This window comes from Rana temporaria, chromosome 10, assembly GCF_905171775.1.
Source record: "Rana temporaria chromosome 10, aRanTem1.1, whole genome shotgun sequence".
Classification (NCBI taxonomy): Eukaryota; Metazoa; Chordata; class Amphibia; order Anura; family Ranidae; genus Rana; species Rana temporaria.
In genome coordinates, this window is record NC_053498.1 from 25,731,490 (window position 1) to 25,754,632 (window position 23,143).

Here is a 23,143-nt window from a genome sequence, read left to right on the forward strand (position 1 = left end):
CGCTCGAAAGTTCAGAGCGTGACCGTGTGTATGCAAGACAAGCTTGAGCGGAATTCCGTTGGAAAAACCATCAAACTTTTTTTCCGACGGGAAATCCGGTCGTGTGTACGGGGCATTAGAGTAAGCAATTTCAGTCCAGGAGAGGAGGCGGTACAACCGTGCAGGACTGAAGGAAAGGCCAGTGTTTAATTTTAACGAAGGTAAGAGGATCGAATACAGGACAGGCAAAGCTGTTATTTGAGGTTTTCATGTAAAATTCTACTGCAAGTTAACCACTTGCCGACCGCGCACCGCCGAAAAACGTCCACAAGGTGGCTCTCCTAGGCGAGAGCACGTAATATGACGTCCTCTCTCTTAGCCGCCACTAGGGGCGCGCGCGCGCCCCCCGCTCGCCCCCGACTCCCGTGCGTGTGCCCGTGGGCGCGATCGCCGCTGGGCACACGCGATCGCTCGGTACAGAGCGGGGAACGGGAGCTGTGTGTGTAAACACACAGCTCTCGTTCCTGTCAGCAGGGGAAATGCTGATCTTCGGTTCATACAATGTATGAACCGAGGATCAGTGTTTCCCCTAGTGAGGCCACCCCCCCCCCACAGTAAGAACACACCCAGGCATACTTAACCCCTTCCCCGCCCCCTAGTGTTAACCCCTTCACTGCCAGTGGCATTTTTATAGTAATCCAATGCATTTTTATAGCACTGATCGCTATAAAAATGCCAATGGTCCCAAAAATGTGTCAAAAATGTCCGAAGTGTCCGCCATAATGTCGCAATACCGAAAAAAAATCGCTGATCGCCGCCATTACTAGTAAAACAAAATATTAATAAAAATGCCATAAAAATACCCCCTATTTTGTAAACGCTATAACTTTTGCGCAAACCAATCAATAAACGCTTATTGCGATTTTTTTTTACGAAAAATATGTAGAAGAATACGTATCGGCCTAAACTGAGGAAAAAAAATGTTTTTTTTATATATTTTTGGGGGATATTTATTACAGCAAAAAGTAAAAAATATTCATTTTTTTCAAAATTGTCGTTCTATTTTTGTTTATAGCGCAAAAAATAAAAAACGCAGAGGTGATCAAATACCACCAAAAGAAAGCTCTATTTGTGGGAAAAAAAGGACGCCAATTTTGTTTGGGAGCCACGTCGCACGACCGCGCAATTGTCTGTTAAAGCGACGCAGTCCCGAATCGCAAAAAGTACTCTGGTCTTTGGGCAGCAATATGGTCCGGGGGGTAAGTGGTTAAAGCAGAGCGTCACCCAAAAAGTTAAGTTCCACTTGTTTGCACCGCTGCCACATTTGGCATTTTTTTTTGGGGGGGGGGGGAGCAGGTATCTGGGTTTGACAGGTACCTTCTCCCACTTTCATCTCAGATCGCTGCGGCCTCCCCTCCCTCCCCCGTAGTCTTTTGGGACACATCACATGTCCCAGAAGACTACATGCCCATTCACAAGACGCAGCACAACTCGTGCATGTGCAGTAGGCAACCGGCTGTTTCCCTTACTTGATATCCCGGCGCCTGCACCCAACGCTGATTGAAGAATCGGTTCGGGTGAGGACAAATCTGGAGGGGGCACACCCCCCCTAGATCCATTGTTCTGTCGAGAAGTGCCCGGCTTTCGAATAGTGCCCGGGTGAAACTGCGCATGCGCCGCACGGAGCGGCAAAACACCTGAGTTGAGGATCAGCAGATGTCTCTCATGGCCGAGGCACGTTCATGTAGGTGAGGGGCGGATATTTACTTGAAGGGGTCGGATTTTTCAATGATGGGCAGTGCTGGGGGGGCGGAATTGTTATCGATAGCCAATTGTTATCGATATCAGCAAAATAAATCTTTATCTAATATTCATTTCAAACGCTTGCAGGGCGCGTTTATTGAATTGAAGGCCGGCGTTTTCTATATTGGATAACGATTTCTTTAGCAGATTTGTTTGGCCATCAATAAAAATTCCGCCCCCAGCACTACCCATCATGTAAATATCCGCCCCCTTCATGTAAATATCCGCCCCTCTCCTACATGAACGTGCCTCGGCCACGCAAGACAGCTGATCATCAACTCGGCTGTACTGAGGCTCCGTTGTGCGCATACGCAGTTCCGGATTGGCATTTTTCGACATGGGGCATGTCTCGAACAGGATACCGGCCCTGTGTGACCCTCACAGTGAAAAATGCCAGTTCTAGTTCTTATTGGACAAAGGGCGCTGGTTTGGCTGAGGTTAACTATGAAGCAAGGCTGCAGTAGCTAAATGAAACTTAATCCAGCATCACAGAAGAGTTTTTTTCTGACCAATAAAGGTAATGTCTGTCTGATTTAGACTCTTCTACATATTTTGTTTTTCAGATAAACCCAGAGAAATGTCTTGTGCGCCCTCCTGCTGCCTGGAGCAGTCAAGTAAAATGAAGTGTCAATGTATAATTATGGCGTTTCCAGAAGCAATTACACAGTGGAAAGTGAATGAAGAATCCTATCCCTCTTCCTATAATAAAATTGACCTTCAAATTACCACTGACCTATATGGTCCATTAAGTATAAGTACACTGGAGATAAATGTAACCCAGGGGTATATGCCGAGTATACAGTGCAGTAGTTCCAATCAGCAAGGAGAACTGGTCATAAAACTGGTAAATGGCAGTAAGTATTGCTTATAACAGAAAGAAATATAATGTAATTGTATGTTTTGATCTAAAGTACAACTAAAGGCAAAACTTTATCTTTCCCATGTTCCTGTTGCTGCACAGAGAGATATTACTAATGTGCATGGGGTGATTAGGGAGTGCTTGGGCACACCTGGCACACCCTGTGCGCACGCCTATGGATAAAGTGTAGAGAGATTAGAATATCTGTCAGTTATTATTGCTGTCTGTGCCCCCCTCAGAGAGTTCGAGCTGTGATGACTGAACTAATTTATGGATATATGATATTTTAAGAATATTGTAAGTACTGTTATTGGTTATAATTAGGGCTGTTACTGACTAATTTTTGTGTTCGATTAATCTTTTTTTTTTCAATCGATTAATCGACTAATTTCGATTAATTATAAAGCACATACAGATCCAACTACTTTTAGCTGATCTCCTTGCAGGCTGATTCCCAGTGCAGCTACCAACCACTGGAAAAATGGATAGCAGGATACAAAAAACACACAAAGGCAGCGCTCGATGGGAAAAACATTAAAACTTTCATAGTCTTCAAGTAGGTAACCAAATAAATATTGCACTGGAGATGAAATCGATGTAGTTACATAAACTGTAAAAATGGTGCAAGTAATACCAAACGGTAGCAAAAGCAGTCATAAAATGTAGCTAAGTATGATACTGGTATAAAAATGTGTACAACGATACCACTGCTGAATCCAGATGAGGAGAGGTTAACATCGGTCCGTCGGCATGTAGAAGTCCCGTGAAGGGAAGTGTAGATAGAGGTAAGTGTAACAGCCCTTGCGTGTGGCAGATAGTAAGGTCCCGCCGGCATGCCGATATGAAGGCACAGCAAAGGAGCCCTTCAGATGGACACGGCAAGCCCTGCCGGTGTCTGTGACGTTACCAGATCTCCGACTGAACTCCCTGAAGGCCCAGAAGCCAGCGGAGAGGTGAGTACCAATCAAATGTAGCGCTACCCCCTCAGGAGCCGCTGGTTGTTTTGGGATCGTCGTATTAAGTTACCTTCAATCGTTGTCTAGGGTGATTGTAGTGAGTAGAGCATTAAACGAATGTCCAATCAGCAGATAAGATTTTCTGAATGCTTTATTGTCTCGGCCCAACACGACCAACATCAACATAAGATGGGACAGAAAAGGTTGATGAAGTAAGAGAACCTTGCAGTATCAGGCTTGCATAAGAGACAAGCAATCCTGCTCTCAGTAGTAGTAGGTACAGTTCGTCACCACTCTAGCCAGAGTGGGTGAAGTGCCCCCGGACAGACTCCTTCCACGAGCCTGGCAGCCAAAGTGTCACTTTAAGGTTTCTGGGAGGAACAGGCCTCTGCCACAGGCCTGGCTCGGATGGAGCCTTTGCCACAGGCCTAGAATTTGGATGAGCTGAATAGTTGAGCTTATCCTCCCAGTAAATTGTGCTTGGGGTCACCGACTGACAGTACAAAGGTTATCTGTCAGTCTTCAGGTCACCCAGATCTCCGATGGTTCGTTCAAGCTTCCCAGACAACCTGCCTCTGGATTCTCCTTGAGCCGACTCCCCACCGCACAGCACGCAGCTTGGGATCTCTTCAGTAGAGTTGGAGACCCAGTAAGTCACTGGGGCCCCTGTTGGCATCAGTTGCTCCAGGCCATGAGGGCCCAGAGTCAGGAACTCCGCGTTGCGCGCGACCCCAGGCCAGGTAGGCCATAGTGGTGGGCCCGCGATGTGCGCACACCCTAAAGGTGGGTGCCGCACCTGGAACCAGGAACCCGCAAAGAACCAAGAACAATGGCTTCCGCCACAGAAATACTCCTCCCCAGAATGCCCCGTGAGGGAAAACTCCTCCAATTGGCTGCTAGGGAAAAGCGGCTCCGCCTGGACCTCTCTGGCGCCACCTGCCGCCTAGGGATGGTGTCTCATCCCTGGAGCACAGTCTAGCACACAGAATAATCCAGATTTGGCGACAGCCAAATTTGACATAATTCAGAACGAGAGCAAATTATCTCTCTCATTCTCCAACTAACTTTAGCGTAGCGCATTTACTGAAAGTAAGGGGGCGCTACATCTAGAATAGACTAAACTCATTCCATGTAAAACCTATCTACACCCTTACTTAATTTAGACGAAAGTGGTTCCACTGGATGCTCTTCACATCTACACATGCATATGGTACACCATTTCTGTCCCCCCTTTTTTTTTCCCCTTTTGTTTCCTCCTACAATAGCCCCTGTTTGGGGAAAGCCATGAGTTTCCCTTCCTGTGTATGTTATAAAAATGGTTCAAACAGGAAGTAGGGCTGGCTAGCATGACTCTGTTTACTCTAATGCTCTGTAATTCTGTAATGGAATACCAACTTCTATAATGGTTTATTCTATCACTGGATGTATACGGTAATATACTTGCATTTGTCCAATGTCTGGACTGTTGTATTGCCTTGCCCACATTCCTGTCTGTTTATGACATTTATAAATAAATGATTTAAAAAAGTCAAACCCAGATATTTAATATATATATCAGTGGCTGCTGGTGCTCAAATTTCTTCCCCCCCCCCCCAGGCAGCCATCCGACCACTACCAAAATCACAGCCCCCCATTGTCGCTCGCTTGATCGCTACTACCGACTCCCCAACGATTGTCACTTCGCTTGCTCATCCGTTGCCCGCCAGCCCTGCACGTACCTTCATCCTCACGTCTCTCTGTGGTCTCCACCCGGGCCAATGGGGGCTAGGACTTCTGGTCAATTGGGTCTCAGGACCCACTAATTGGCCGGGATTGGCCAGGAGGAAAAACAGGAAGATATTAGCGATCATTCATTCGCTAATGTCACTTAACTGGGTGGGCTCAGAGTGCAGTGCTCTGCGCCCCAAGCCCACCCTTTGAAGCCAATTAGAGCCTCCGTCTCTAGTCATGTGCTTAAAAAAAAAAACTCCATTGGAATCATGAGTCCGGTGCCCTGCATGTAGATTAGGGGCCAGGCGCATGGATTAGGGGGGTGGCGCCCGTGCACCCTGCATGAGCGGCCGCCACTGTTATACAGTATATACAGTAAGTAAATGATTCAGACCAGTGCACAAAGCAAGGTCCATAAAAGACATGAATGAGCGAGTTTGGGGTGGAGGAACTGGCCTGCACAGAGTCCTGACCTCAACCCGATAGAACACCTTTGGCATGAATTAGAGCAAAGACTGCGAGCCTGGCCTTCTCATCCAACATCAGTGCCTGACCTCACAAATGCACTTCTGGAAGAATGGTCAAACATTCCCCATGACACACTCCTAAACCTTGTGGACAGCCTTCCCAGAAGAGTTGAAGCTGTTCTAGCTGCAAAGGGTGGGTCATCTCAATATTGAACCCTACGGACTAAGACTGGGAAACCATTAATGTTCATGTGCGTGTAGAGACAGGCGTCCCAATACTTTTGGTAATATAGTGTATATGGTAACATATTAATTAAGTAATTTTTGTTTGCATATGTTATTTCTTTTTAAGTCATATATGCATTTGGTTATTGCACTTTATAGGAAATATTCACTTTGTGGACATTTTTCTGCCCTTTTTAAATTTTTTATGTATGCCTGATTTAGTGACTAGGGATGAGCCGAACACCCCCAGAACCTGCGAACAGACCGATAGTTCGCGCAAACTTTAGAACCAGATTAAAGTCTATGGGATTCGAACGTTCAAAATTAAAAGTGCTAATTTTAAAGGCTAATATGCAAGTTATTGTGCTAAAAAGGGTCTGGGGACCCAGGTCCTGCCCCAGGGGACATGTATCAATGCAAAAAAAAAGTTGTAAAAAACTTCCGTTTTTTTGGGAGCAGTGTTTTTAATGGTGCTTAAAGTGGGAAAAAAAGTGAAATATTCCTTTAAATATCATACCTGGGGGGTGTTTATAGTATGCCTGTGAAGTGGCACGTGTTTCCCGTGTTTAGAACTGTCCCTGCACAAAATGACATTTCTATAGGAAAAAAAATCATTTAAAACTGCTTGTGGATTTAATGTAATGTCTGGTCCTGCGCAATGGACACTAAATCAAAATACTGCAGCTCCCTGCCTGTATTTGTATGAGAACACCAGCGATTGTATTCAGGTAGCTTTAGGTGCACACTGTGCAAAGGACACGGTACACTAAGTGAAAATACTGCAGCTAGCACAATCACCTGCCTGCCTGTCAGTATATTATGAAGAGACTACAGGAACGGATCTAGCTAAACTGAATACAGTGTATTAATATATATACAACAGCTGGGATGCATATATATCCTCTACACACTGTAACTGAAGCTAACTGACTCGCCTGCCTGCTCTATCTAATGCCGCGTACACACGATCATTTTTCAGCATGTCTAAAAAACAATGTTTTCCCAACTTCATCATTAAAACGATGTTGCCTACACACCATCGTTTTAAAAAAATGCTCTAGCAAAGCGCGGTGACGTACAACGCGTACGACGGCACTTTAAAGGGGAAGTTCCATTCGCCTTTGGGCTGCTTTAGCTGATTCCGTGTTAGTAAAAGACGATTTGCGCTTTTTTGTCTGTTACAGCGTGATGAATGTGCTTACTCCATTATGAACGGTAGTTTTACCAGAACGAGCGCTCCCGTCTCATAACTTGCTTCTGAGCATGCGCGGGTGTTTTTCATCGTTTTAGCCCACACACGATCATTTTTTACAACCCGAAAAACAACATTGTTTAAAACGACGTTAAAAAATGCAGCATGTTCAAATTTTGTTTTTGTTTTTCAGAACCTGAAAAATTATCGTGTGTACGCGGCATAACTCAGATTAAATGACACTGTCTCTCTCTCTCTGTCTGTCTTTAACCACCGCCGCAACACACTACACAAGGCCGCCGAGCAGACGGCCTTATATAGTGTGGTGCGTGAACTAAATCCCCTGAGACATAATTGGCCAAAGCCACCCTGGCTTTGGCCAATTATGGCTCTCCGTTTTTTCCACGATGTGATTGGCCAAAGCATGTGGGTCATAGTGCTTGCTTGGCCAATCATCAGCCAGCAATGCACTGCGATGCCGCAGTGAATTATGGGCCGTGACGCACCACTCAAATTTGGCGCGAACGGCCCATAATGTTCGAAATTCGGCAAACGGCCCAATAGCCGATGTTCGAGTCGAACATGGGTTCAACTCGAACTCGAAGCTTATCCCTATTTATGACTATAGGGGATTCTTTATTATCTTGATACACATTGGTTGGAAAAGCGCACAATATTATTATTTCTATAGAGGTTTGCAGTGTAGTATCCAACGACCTTCTTCGTGTAGCGGTCTCAGTATTGGACGCCTAGTGCCAGTGCCAGCATTTTTTTAATGACATATGAAAAGTGGTTTATCTTGATGTATTGAATGATTGATGTATTTATGTATTGATTGATGTTTTTTATCTTCTGCAGGAGGAACTCTCCGCAGCTCTTACACCATCATTATACTTGCTGTAGTGTTTGCTATACTATTTATCGCTGTGCTGTCGGTAATAGGCCTTTTTTTAATACATTACTACAGGAAGTAAGTATAAAATATTTTCTTTTTTCACATGACATTTTCTGGAACAAGTGTATGGTTCTTGTCACCAATAACATGCAGCAGTTCAGCCCTTAAAGTGGATGTAAAGCCACTCTCATCCTTTCTAAACTCCTGCCATAGTGCTGATCTATAAGGATATAGATGCCTCCTGCATGTATCTTTACCTGACAAATGTCTCCCCTCTGTCTGTTATAAGAACTGAAAAACTGCAGATTCTGTGGGTGGGTCTGTTGTTTGGAGCTCGGCGGGTGGAGTCATGATGTCAGTAGACTCCCCGCCCACCTCTACACTCCCCTTGTCGACATGCATTTTCTCCTGTGTATTACTTACACTAAATTCTGCTATGATCACTAACATCCAGTCAAAAGCCAGAAAAGTAACCACATGACTTCAGAAAAGGAGTGGGGGTGGGAATTAAAAAATAATGCCTGTCTCAAGCTAGTGCATGAGATGTGTAAATAACCTGTCATTCACAGCAAGGGGAAAGAACGGACAAAAGTTTTCTCCTGTTTGTCTGTTTATCTCACTGAAAAAAGAAAAGAGGATTGCTCAGAGCTGGATTAACTGTTTGTGGCAAGACTGGGCACAGATGATAGGAAATCTTATACTCTACATTGTGACAGGGATTACATCCACTTTAAATAATGTCGTTTTTCAGTTTAGGTTGTCAGGGAGATAAAGTAACAATGCTGGTTGTGGCCATTCTTATATGTAGTAATTGTATGTTTAACCACCTCAATACTGGGTACTTTCATCCCCTTCCTGCCCAAGCCATTTTTCAGCTTTCAGCGCTGTTACACTTTGAATGACAATTGCGCGGTCATGCAACACTGTATTTAAATGAAATGTTAATCATTTTTTCCCCACAATTAGAGCTTTCTTTTGGTGGTATTTGATCACCTCTGCGGTTTTTATTTTTTGCGCTATAAACACAAGAATAGCGTCAATTTTGAAAAAAAAAAATATTTTTTACTTTTTGCTATAATAAATATCCCCCAAAAATATATCAAAAACAAATTTTTTCCTCCGTTTTGGCCGATACGTATTCTTCCACATATTTTTGGTAACAAAAAAATCACAATAAGCGTTTATTGATTGGTTTGCGCAAAAGTTATAACTGCTACAAAATAGGGGATAGATTTATAGCATTTTTTTTTTACTAGTAATCGCGGCGATCAGTGATTTTTATTGTGACTACGATATTTTGGAGGACACATCAGACACTTTTGACACTATTTTGGGACCATTCACATTAATACAGCGAATAGTGCTATAAATATGCACTGATTACTGTGTAAATGTGACTGGTAGGGAAGGGGTTAACACTAGGGGGCCATCAAGGGGTTATATGAGTACCCTGGGAGTGATTCTAGCTGTAGGGGGAGGGGACTGACTGGGGGAGGTGACCGATCGGTGTCCCTATGTACAAGGGACACACCATCGGTCTCCTCTCCCTAACAGGACATGGATCTCTGTGTTTACACACAGAGATCCACAGTCCACAGTGCCCGGCGGACATTGCGGCCGTCGGGCACGCGCATCGGGTTCCCAGTGATGCGGCGGGAGCGTGCGCCACCCAGTGGCTTGGGAAGGCTAGGACGTCATATGACGTCCTCCCAGAATGAGAGGCTTATCGTCCCGCCGTCATTTGACGGCGGAAAGTAGCTTAGTGGTTAAAGAAAGATAGATAAGGGGGTACCACATCCAATAAAAATTGTTAGAAAATCGTTTTTAGACATTTGAGCGGCCTTTACCGGTACCAGAAAGGAACACTATGGCCCGGATTCACAAAGCACTTACGCCGACTTATCTCAAGATACGCCGCGTAAGTGTAAATATGCGCCGTCGTATCTATGAGCCGTGCCCACAAACTGAGATACGCCTAAAAATAGGCTTCATCCGACCGACGTAACTTGCCTACGCTGGCGTATCGTGGGCGCATATTTACGCTGGACGCATCTGGCGCTCCCATTGATTTCCTGTTCAAATATGGAAATGAGGGAGATATGTCTATTCATGAACGTACTTGCGCCCGGCGCATAATATACGCGGTTTGCGTAAGTCGTACGTCCGGCGTAAAGTTATTCCCCATATATGAGGCGCAACCCATGCAAAGGTATGGACAAGGGAACTCAAGCTGTCGTATTTTACGTCGTTTACGTTGTACGTGAATATGGCTGGGTGTAGGTTACGTTCACGCCGTAGGCAGTTATCCGTCGTATCTTAGGCATTCGTTCCGACGTGATTCTGAGCATGCGCACTGGGATTCGTCCTTGGGACGGCGCATGCGTCGTTCGTTATTCGTATCTGGCTGAGACTCAGCCCATCATTTGCATGGGGTCACGCCTCATTTGCATGGCTCAAGCCCACTTCCACTTACGACGACTTACGCCTAAGAAACCCAGTGCAGCTTTGGCAGCACTGGCTTTGTGAATCCAGTGCTTGCCTCTCTGCGCTACGTCGGCGTAGCGTATATGAGATACGCTACCGCGGCATAAATATGCGCCGATGTATGTGAATCCGGGCCTTTATTGTTTTACAAAAATAAGTAGATTTATTTAATGTTACAAAATGAATAAAAATATATAGAATAAAACAAGGGAAAATCAAGCTCTCATTTGTATAACCACATAAATATATATAAGGTATGTATGTCCTGTCCAAGAATGGTTGTTCCATTTTTTCTTTAGCCATTTACATCAAAGTACTAACACTTATGCAGGCTTCCTCTCAACAACAATGTGATTGTGTAACTAGAACAAGATGGTTCTACAACTTTTGCATTCTGTTCTTGGACAAAAAACATCTTTACATTCCATGATGATTGGATTAAGGTGTCTCAAGGTGTGAATCTAAATGCTGGGGTATCTTCCTTTTGCTAGAAGTAAAGAAGTGGCTTGGTATGCTATAAAATGTCTCCAATATTACAGAACAAGTCCAGTTGAATGTCATCTACTATGTACTGTATATGAACAAAAACAGAAAGCAAGAGCACCAGTGGATAAGAAACATATGTAGCACCCTCTAGTGTGTGCTACTAATGTGAGAGTAGGCAAACTTTATCCTGACTCATGATTAATCCTGTGAGTCTGTAATTAGGTCAGGATTATTAAAGTTCAGAACTGGATGATTTATGCAGGCAGGTCTCTGGTGCCTCCCCCGGGTCTAGAAGTTTGGAGAGACTTCTAGAGGTTAGTGGGCAGAGGCCAGAAGGACTGTTATGCATACTTAGGGGAACTCTGGCCAATCCCCGGGCAGTGGACCTGGCATGGGACCAAGCCAGCCCTTAAGTATTGAATGAGTCACATCAGCAGGGTGTGAAGTCGGGTGGAAGATGGAGATGCAGGGAGACTGTCGGTGGCCCTTGAGACAAACACCTTAGTCTAGGTGGAGGGGTGGGTGCTCTGCCTCGGGGCAGGGCAAAGGAGGCCTGGCTGGAAGGATCCTACCACAGGAAAAGTTGGAAAGAGGCTTTCCTGCGAGGCAGCGGGAACAATGAGGACAGTGTGAGTACAGCACGGATATGTAAAAAGGTACTACAGCGCTATTACTAAAACCATATAAAATACTAAAGATAAGCTGCAGACACGTGAGGTGCACAAAACCAAAGTGAATAAATAAGAAAATATTGTGTTGCTGTGAGTACAGCACGGTGCAGGGACTCAGGGCCGATCCTAGGGTCACAGATGCCTGGGTGCAGAAATATTTCTGGCGCCCCCACATGGGCGTGGTCATCTTACCAACTGCTCCCCTTTACAAATGTTTCTTTGGCAACGACTCAAACACAGAAATGCTCCCCTAACATGGACAAAGAGAACACGTTAGGCACGGACCACCCCCCAGCGACGTCACTGCACGGTTGGTCTCTCTCCACACAGAGACAGCCACTGCTTCGCTCTCCTCCTCTGACAGGAGGGGGGATGGGCTTGAGCAGGAAACACAGTGGCAGCAGGGGTGACCGGCGGAGAGAGCTGCCTCTAGACACGGACAAGGAGAGGAGGAGGAGGGAGGGGAGCACTCCGATGCTTCAGTGCCCCCACCTTTGTGGCGCCTGGGTGCACTGCACCCCACACACCTGCCTAGGATCAGCCCTCCAGGGACTGACAAGGGGAGAGGCTACCACATGTAGCAGGTCTCTCTTGAAGACAGCATTGGGCTTAAGTTTTCATTAAACCTTATCTTGGGAGATCTCTAGTGAGTCAGTCGGGTAGACTGGTGATGAAGCAGCCAGGTGGGCTGGTGAAGAGGCAGCCAGGTGGGCTAGCATTTATTGCACAAGTAGACCTGGAACCGGTGTCTACAGGGAGTTAAAGGTACTCCAGGATGCAGTTCACAACACATGTGCTACTTTTCTAAGGGACTGAGAGTTTCTAGCCTGCAAGGGGCTGTTGCTAATCCCACAGAGGCTGTTAGTTTCTAAAGGGAGTAAATCAAGTAAAGCTGTATATAGGGAGGAAGTTGTCCCTGGTTTTGTTACTGTCAAGTTTGGGCATCCCATAATTCCTATCCTAATCCAAGTTATTATCCCCTCAATAAAACAAAGTTCAAGGAAAGTTTTCTGAACGCAAGCTGAAGATTCTAGGTGCCTGATTGTGCAGCAGTGGGGAACCCTGTCACTTGCAGCTACTACAGGGATAGTACTACATATTTGCTATAAATTATATAATTAATTTTAAACAAAAATCGAACTCTTTTCAGTCGTCAGAAGATCTAATATTAATGAGTGGCCATATAGTTTTTCCAGCCCTAGTGTGCCTTTTATGCCCTGTACACACGATCGGTCCATCCGATGAAAACGGTCTGATGGTTAACCGATGAAGCTGACTGATGGTCAGTCGTGCCTACACACCATTGGTTAAAAAACCGATCGTGTCAGAACGCGGTGACGTAAAACACAACGACGTGCTGAAAAAAAGTTCAATGCTTCCAAGCATGCGTCGACTTGATTCTGAGCATGCATGGATTTTTAACCGACGGACGTGCCTACAAACGATCGTTTTTTTTCTATCGGTTAGGTATCCATAGGTTAAATTTAAAACAAGATTGCTTTTTTTTTCAGGGCTGATCCTAGGGTCACAGGCGCCTGGGTGCAGAAATATTTCTGGCGCCCCTACACGGGCGTCGTCATTTTACTAACTCCTCCCCTTTACAAATGCTTCTATGGTAATGACTCAACCACAGAGATGCTCCCCTTCTTCATTAACCTGGGATCCTTACCTGATCTCTTAACAATAAACAAAATACAGGAAGAGAAGCAGAGTACTTTATTGGGACCTGGAGGGGGGCCTCTGTGATGGACACAGAGAGGGCTTCTGTTAGAGAGTCGGTTAGATGTTCAGCGCCCCCACCTCTGCAGGCGCCTGGTTGTAGTGCACCCTGTGGACCCTGCCTAGGATCGGCCCTGTTTTTTTTAACCTATGGATAAATAACCGATGGGGCCTACACACGATCGTTTTGGTCCGATGAAAATGGTCCATCAGACCGTTCTCATCGGTTTGACCGATCGTGTGTACGCGGCATTAGTCTTTGTTTGCAGATCTTCAGAAATAAAGGAAGGCAAACTTCTTAATGAGGAAATGAGAAGCAAAAAATTACGCAATACATGTTTATATTTTAATATGTAGGAAAGAGCCAGATCCTTCATCCAGCATTAATCTGTTTGGGTTGTTTTTTGTTCAGGAGGAAATTGAAGCAAATAGCTGAAAAAAAGACGGAATGCAAAGAAATCTACCGTAACACAACGGTCTTCTTCAACGTAAGTGAATGTAAAAAAATATCTTCCTTAGGGATCTGCCAAATATTTATTTTACAAAAAAATGTGTAGGCAATGCTAGCCACTGATGCGTTAAATTTCCATTTATTTATTTATTTTAGTACTTCAAAGGTACGATGTCCCCAATGTGACATCACTGCCCAATAGGGATGTTCAATACTGTCCTTTTCGCCCTGTCTTACATTTTCGTTAGATTAATGCCCTGTACACACGATCGGTTCGTCTAATGAAAACGGTCTGATGGACCGTTTTCATCGGACGAACCGATCATGTGTGGGCCCCATCGTTTCTTTGCCCATCGGTGAAAAAAAATAGAATCTGTTTTAAAAATTTCTGATGGTTATAAAACCGATAGAAAAAAACGTTCGTCTGTGGGGAAATCCATCGGTCAAAAATCCACGCATACTCAGAATCAAGTCGACGCATGCTCGGAAGCATTGAACTTAATTTTTCTCTGCACGTCGTTGTGTTTTACGTCACCGCGTTGGACACGATCGGATTTTTAACTGATGGTGTGTAGGCAAGACTGATGAAAGTCAGCTTCATCGGATATCTGATGAAAAAATCCATCGGCCCGTTTTCAATCGGATGAACCGATCGTGTGTACGTGGCATAAGGGATGCTCTGGACAGTGTGGTCACACTCTGGTGCCCATTGGATTTCCCAGTCATGTTAAGACACACATTGGGCTAGATTCACGTAGAATCGCGTAACTTTGTGCAGGCGTAACGTATCCTATTTACGTTACACCTCCGCAACTTTTACAGGCAAGTGCCGTATTCTCAAAAAAAAGTTGCGGCGGCGTAGCGTAAATAGGCCGGCGTAAGCCTGCCTACTTAAAATTGTGAAGAGGTGGACGTGTGTTATGTAAAACAGGCTTGACCCGACGTGATTAATGTTTTTCCCGAACGGCGCATTTGCCGTCCGTGGAATTTCCCAGTGTGCATTGCTCCAAAGTACGCCGCAAGGACGTCATTGGTTTCAACGTGAACGTAAATGACGTCCAGCCCCATTCACGGACGACTTACGCAAACAACGTAGCTTTTTCAAATTTCGACGCTGGAACGACGGCCATACTTAACATTGGTACGCCGCACTTACGCCACCATATAGCAGGGGTAACTATACGCCGGGAAAAGCCTAACGTAAACAGCGTAACTGTACTGCATCGGTCGGGCGTACATTCGTGAATTCGCGTATCCTGCTGATTTACATATTTTGACGCGTAAATCAGCATACACGCCCCTAGCGATCAGCGTAAAAATGCAGTTACGATCCGATGGCGTAAGAGACTTACGCCTGTCGGATCTAATAGATATCTATGCGTAACTGATTCTAAGAATCAGGCGCATAGATACGACCAGCCGGACGCAGAGATACGACGGCGTATCTGGAGATACGCCGTCGTATCTCCTCTAAGAATCTGGCTCATTGTTGCAAATGGAAAGTATTGACAAGATTATGAAAATGGCACTTGTAACTACAATTTCTTTCTAGCTGAATATCTATTTCTTTCATTGGACTATAATTTTTTTTTTTTAGCAACATTTACGTAAAGGAAAATGCCATTCATAGAAAATGTGCCCTTATGGAGAAAGGATCCTGAATTTTATTTACATTAATATAGAAATGTGGAAACTTCTCTATACATGACCTGTGTTTTTTTTAAAGGAGGGATACAAGCCAGAGGGGATGCCAGAAGACCGGGCTCCGGCTGATGAGGAAGATGAACGCTATGCTACGATTATTTTTCCACAGCGGAAACCCAGAGCTTCTGTGGAAGAAGTTGAGACAGGTTATGGATGCATGGATGGTTCCACTGCAGCTGTGAATGGAACTTCTATGCCAGTTACATTCATAGAAAAATGAGGGCTCACCCACAAAAGGCCTTCCGATCACAGTCCGGAACCTCCAAGAGAAAGTGTCTGGGACAGGGTTGATTAGCAAGTTGGACTTTATACAAAAGATAACTCGTAGTTAAATATACATACTGTAACTAAACCAATCTGATGCCATTGATGTATTAATTCTTCTTCTTTTTTTGATTCAATGTTTAATAATTATTTATCAATGTTTTTTTCACAATAAAAGCTTACATATAGAACACTCATCTCCTACCTAACCGCTAACCAAGACAAAAACCCTGGACAGAGAATTTAAAAGGCAAGAACAAACCATGAACTATACCAGGGGTATCAAACTCAATTTCATTATAAGCCCCATCAGCAGTATGGTTGCCCTCAATGGGCTAGTTGTATCTGGGGTGCTCTACGTACAAAGTGCATGGTTCACGAATGCATTATGTACAGAGTGCAGAGTTCAGAACTACGCTACATAGAGTGCAGAGTTCAGGAGTGCGTTGCCTACAGAGTGCAGAGTTCAGAGGTGTGTTACGTGCAGAGTTTTAGGATGTGCTATGTACACAGTACAGAGTTTAGGGGTGTGCTATGTACAGAGTGCAGCGTTTAGAATTGTGTTACGTGCAAAGTTTTGGGATGTGCTATGTCCCCAGTACAGAGTTTAAGGGTGTGCTATGTACAGAGTTTAGGGGTGTGTTATGTGCAGCGTTTTGGGATGTGCTATGTACACAGTACATATTATAGGGGTGTGCTTGATAAGGATTGAGACCCCTGACATAACCTCAGGGCTTAACCCATTCTGCCGTTGACCCAAATCATAGTAGTGAAACACGCAGACCAGAGAGATAAACAGTCTACATTCTTCACCTTTTCCCAACGTTCAGCAGTGAGAAAGGGGCTGGATTTTATTGGTCTTTTTATCAACAAAATGACATACTGATTGGTTCAGTTCATATAGTTCAGTCCCTTATTACACGCCCCTGTGACGTCTGTTCTTGGCATACTGCACACGTTTCAAAAGTCTCTAATTAGCACAAATGTCTTTGTGTCATCCCCATTCAATTTCACAGGGGCAACATTCTTCAGTCGATGGGATGGGCCGGAAGGAGGGAGTTTAGGAGTGCAGTAGAAGAGGCCAGCTATCTTCACTTTATTACTTCCTGAAGGTTTCTTTAACCCTATAATGTCTCTTAAGGAAAGTAACAGCACTGTGGTATATTTTCACACATACATATGTAACATTTGAGTAGCTCAGGAGGAAAGTAATCATAACACAAAATATTCATTTTAGTACTTCCATCACATGCTATGTACAAAGTTTAGGGGAGTGCAGAGTTTAGGGGAGTGCAGAGTTTAGGGGTGTGCAATGCGCAGAGTGTAACATTCAAGGGTGCTCTGTGTACAGAGTGCAGGGTTTAGGGGTGCCTTGTCTCCTCGCCTTGTGTGGAGTTTGTTCTCTCTCTCATATTCTAGAGATCTGTCCCTGCCGTGCCCCATCAAGGAGCCAGTGAGAGCAAAGATGCCCCTTGTAAACACTGATGGTTTCTGTATTTACAAGTGACAGCAGGGATGGGGAGTGGAGGGTGAGAGCTGGAGGTGGTTAAATGGCTGCAAAACTGGATGTGAGGACCACATGACAAGGCCTGACAGGCCGAATTCGGCTCACAGGCTTTGTGTTTGACACATGTGAACTATACAAAAATGTTTCTACATTATAAGTAACACTGTGGATGTATCTTTCTATAACTGCCCCACAGTTTGCCTCACGTAAGTTGCTTCTTAAAAAGATGTACTAATTCTAAACTGCTTGGGGTAAAAGGGGTATTAACTAGCTCCAGTAGAGTCTCCAAAGATACATATCTATATATAGATATGTAGGAAATGCACTCTACAGAGGGCATACAGGTTGTATAGCTCATTTCAATGCGCCAAGTGTTTTCCGGGACAGGAAGTACAGAATCTGGACATGGATACTGTAACGGTCAGGGGTTAACGCCATTACGATATTCCATTCCACCAACCCACGACATCTTATCGACACTCCACAATCTAGCAGACAGGACCCATTGGATTTCCCCCAGAAAAACGAGACACAGCTCTGTTCTCTGGTTCCAAACGGATAGCTCTTTAATGGCTTCTTATATACAGTCAGTAATAAAATAACAATGGCTTAACTGCACCCACAACATGACACAAGGAACAGGTACCAAAAACATCCATGATTTAACCTTATCTACTTTATCCAAAATGTTGGAGAAAAAATGTAATTATTACATAGTTAGTCAGGTTGAAAAAAGACACAAGTTCATCCAGTTCAACCATAAACAATAATAATAATAGTATCATACAATCCCATATACCCAATTCTATACCCACAGTTGATCCAGAGGAAAGCGAAAAACCCCAGCAGAGCAAGATCCAATTTGATACAGCAGTGGAAAAATATCCTTCCTGATCCCCCGAGAGGCAATTGGATATTCCCCAGATCAACTTTACCTCTGCTGGGAGTCTATTTCACATTTTCACAGCTCTTACTGTGAAGAAACCTTTCCATATTTGGAGGTGAATGTCTTTTCCTCTAGACATATTGGCCCAGATTCAGGTAGATTTGCCCATTACTTACACATGAGCTGCTCAGCTGAATTTCTCTGCGCTGGGGCAATTTAGCCAAATTGCCACCTGATTCAGGAATCGTTTGTTCATTTAATTTGCTCCTGTTTAAGGCAAAGCTGAGGGCGCAAGGGCGCGCAAGTGAAAGTGGGTGTGCCCCTATGTAAATGAGCATTTTTCGGCTCAGCAGAGGTTTGCGCCGGGCGCGCGCATGCGCAGTTATGGCGCTTCCGTCTGCGCATGCGTCAAACTGCGCCTAGCATACTTTCGGGGCAAATCCTGCTCAGCTGCTTGTACTGAGCAAATAAATAGGAGCAGACTTGCGCAGGTTCTTTGCTGAATTTCATCCTGCTTTTTCCAACCCCCCCTGAGCAAGGAAATTCAGCCCATTTTGAAGAGATGGCACCTCCCAAAGGAACTAAAAAAAGAAAGGCCAACTTCGTGGCTGCGGAGATGGACATACTAATTGCTGCACTCCAGCAACATAAAGAACTCCTATATGGTGCCCAGCGGCCAAACACCACCGTTGCCCAAAGGAGGGCTATCTATGAAGCCATAACCCTGGACATCAATGCCCTGGGTAATCAAGAGCGTTCCTGGGATGACATCCAGAAAAAACTAAATGATATGAGGCGCAGGGTCCGGGAGAAACTGGCTCTTATCCGCCAACATACCGGTGGCACGGGAGGTGGACCACGATGTATGATCCGACTAAATCAGGAGGAGGAGCTTATTGCCCAAACTCTAGTGCAGGAGCAGGTGGAGGGACTTGCAGGGTACGACTCCACTGTTGGGAACTTGGGGACTGGTAAGTTATTTTTGTTTCATATCTGCTGTGCATCATGGGAGGGGGTAGAAGTGAACATATTTGTGGGTAGAAGTGAAGATGGAACTATTATTTTTGTTTCATATCTGCTGTGCATCATGGGAGGGGGTAGAAGTGAACATATATGTGGGTAGAAGTGAAGATGGAACTATTATTTTTGTTTCATATCTGCTGTGCATCATGGGAGGGGGTAGAAGTGAACATATTTGTGGGTAGAAGTGAAGATGGAACTATTATTTTTGTTTCATATCTGCTGTGCATCATGGGAGGGGGTAGAAGTGAACATATTTGTGGGTAGAAGTGAAGATGGAACTATTATTTTTGTTTCATATCTGCTGTGCATCATGGGAGGGGGTAGAAGTGAACATGTGAGCAGTGTGTTGCACCAGCAAAATTTTTCGTTTTGGTGTCATCCACAGGTGGTGATGAGGATGATGAAGCTGGGCCGTCTTCGGCTGCGGGGCGACCCACGCCATCCATACCTGAGCCAGGGGTCCAGTCAGGCCCCATGGACATTATGGCAATGCTTGTACAGGAGGAGATCCTACCGAGGACAAGTATGGTTGAGGAAGTGGTTTTGGAGGAGGATTCCTTTTTCCTCATCCAGGAGGACTCTGGCTCCCTCCAGGAGGATACCACCATCCCTGATCAACCCACCACCCCCCCGGCCAGCACGTCATCCCCCTCCAGGGCAAGCCCCTCCATTGTGGACCCCTCCCCTTCTCCCTCTGTCCGTGCCCGAGCCTCTCCTCCCAGGAAGGCTCTGTCCAAAACCAGGCATATACCCTCCAGCCTCCGTCACGGTCTGCTGGAGGAGCAGGCCCTGCAGAGCCGCCATATAGGGGCCATGGTGGGAGATGTAAGACGTCTGGCGGACAGCATGGCATCCACCTCCACCTCTGTGCAGCATGCCCTCACCCTGCATGCAGACCGGGACAAACATGTCTCACAGAGCCTGGATGAAATAAGTGGCAACTCCAAGGCCATAGTCACGTGCTTGGTGGCTCAGCAGAACGCCCCCGCTTTAATAACCGCTGAGGTCAGCAGGATGGCAGCTGCGGTGGAGGCCAACACCGCTGCTGTGCAGGCCAACACCGCTGCAGTGCAGGAGGAGGGGAGAGTTACCCGCCGTCATCAGCGGAACACCACCACCCGCCAAATGCGGATGTTGGCCCAGACCAACACCATCCTCGCCCGCCTGGCCAACGCCATGGAGGGCATGCAGCCACCACCTGCGAGGAGTCTGGAAGTAGGGGTTGATGCTCCTCCCCCCCTCCATCCCCACCCCATGCCTCCTCCGCATCACGGAGATTGAGGAGCCAGAGCCGGGGCACCCTTGGCCCAAAGAAGAAAAAATAAATTAATCTAATTTGAACAATTATTATATGCTCAGAATATGAGCTTTTTTTTTATTATATATGCTCAGAATATGAGCTTTTAGATTTATTTGTAGTCCCTACACACGGTGAGGAGTGTATACTACAGTGTGACTGGTGTGTGAATGGGGGCGGGGTGGCACTCCTGCTGGAAAAGGGGTGTCACCCTCTGCCATGTGAAAGGTGTATGAATGGACAGCAACATAATTGGAGCCTTGATGCGGCGTTGCTGCTCCCTAATACCATGGGGTATTGTTGGGTCTAATCCAATTTGGGGTGCATGTGTCGTGTGTGTGCTAGGGACCACAGTGGTGTGCATACATGCATTATACTTGTGACAAGATCAGGGTGTGTTTAATGTGCAAAGAGACGTTCCACAAGACCATTCCGGATTGCTCTTCCCTCAGAAGATCCGGTAGTGTTTATTGGGGGGGGGGTTGCGTGGTTCGGGGGTAAGGTCATTGCGTAGCTCAATGTGCATGCCCCTTCTCTCAGCAAAATTGTGGAGAATACAACATGCCCCGATGATTTGGCACACAAAGTTGGGTGAATACAACAGGGTCCCCCCTGATTTATCCAGACATCTGAATCGAGATTTAAGGATGCCAAATGTGCGCTCCACCACCGCACGGGTACGTGCATGGGCTTCGTTAAATCTTTCCTCTCCTGGTGTTTGAGGGTTACGAAATGGGGTCATCATGTGAGGTCCCAGGGCATATGCTGCGTCACCTGGAAGGGAAAAGACAGGAGGATGTTAGTCGTGCATGTGCCCCTTGTGATGTATGCATCATGGGGGGGGCAGTCATACCTGACACCCATGTCACTCACCAATCAGCCAGCTGTCTCCATACATGTTCTGGTCAAACTCGGTTGGGATGGGGCTGTGTCGGTAAATAAAACTGTCATGGCTTGACCCAGGGTGTTTGGCACGGACATGCCATATGAGGCCATGTGCATGCACAATCACCTGCACATTTATCGAATGCCAATGCTTCCTGTTGCAGTAGATATGCTCAAGGTGCCGGGGTGGGCGTAGTGCCACATGGGTACAATCTATTGCACCCACAGTGCGTGGGAATCTGGCTATTTCATAAAAATCACTGATTGCCTTCTGCCGCAGGTCAGCCGTGGTTGGTTTGATAAATTGTGTGCCCATGCGTCTGAGTATTGCAGGGATCACTTGGTGCACACACCTGCTCATGCTGGATTGGGACATCCCCGCCACCATTCCACCTGTGCGCTGAAATGAGCCACTTGCCAAAAAATGAAGGGTTGCCACTACCTTCACCAGTGGCTGCACTGCCTGTCCCCGATGGGTCGGGCTGCTGATGTCATCCTGCAGGATTGTTACCAACTCAAGGATGACTTCAGGGCTGAAGCGAAACATGCGATACACCTCATTATCACTCATATCAAAAAGGTTGTAGCGCCCTCTGTAAATCCTCTCCCGTGCCCTCCTACGAGTCGGCTCAGTCAATAGAATATCAAGAACCATAGCTGCCCCTGGCATGTTGGTGCACAGATGTGAGGTCCCGAAAATGTGGCTGCTCTGCTTGTTCAGCTCGTCTGTCTAGGTGCTGCTGAAGTTGCGCGCTCCTGCAGCTGACATGTGGCCATCTTTTGCTAACTTGCCCCTGCTTTTAGAAGGAGCAAGTTTGCGCGGGGAAAAAAGCTTGCGCGCTTCCAGCGCAAGATGCGCATCACACGCGCATGTTTCTGAATCATCGGCAGTACCTAATTTGCATATTCACTGAGGGAATAACATGAATGCGCAAGTTACACCCCGCGCAAAATTGCGCAATAATTGCGCCGGAGCAGCGAGTCTGCGTGCGCGGGAAAAAGGCAGAATTTCAGGCTTAGCTGGTTTACAGAATCAGCCGCAAATTTGCCTGGGAGCAAATCAGTACTTGCGCGGCGCAAATCACACTTGCTCCCGCGCAAGTGCTTCTTGAATCTGGGCCAAAGAGTGTCCCATTGTCCTTTGTGATGACCGTAAATTGAATAATTCAACACCAAGTCCACTATATGGACCCCTTATATATTTGTACATGTTGATCATATCCCCCCTTAATCTCGCCTTCTCAAGAGATAATAAATTCAGTTCCTCTAATCTTTCCTCATAGCTGAGCTCCTCCATGCCTCTTATCAGTTTGGTTGTCCTTCTCTGCACTTTTTCCAGTTCCCCGATATCCATTTTTAAAACTGGTGCCTAAAACTGGTGCCTAAAACTGAACTACATATTCCAGATAAGGTCTTACTAATGATTTGTACAGGGGCAAAATGATATCTCTCACTCTGGAGTCCATACTTCTCCTAATACAAGAAAGGACTTTGCTCGTTTTGGAAACTGCAGCTTGGCATTGCATGTTATTATTGAGCTTATGATCTACCAAAACCCCCAGATCCTTCTCCACTATGGATCTCCCCAGCTATACTCCCCTTAGTATGTATGATGCATGCATATTCTTAGCCCCCAAGAACATAACTGTAGCGTCCTGCTCCTGATGACCAGGCGCTATG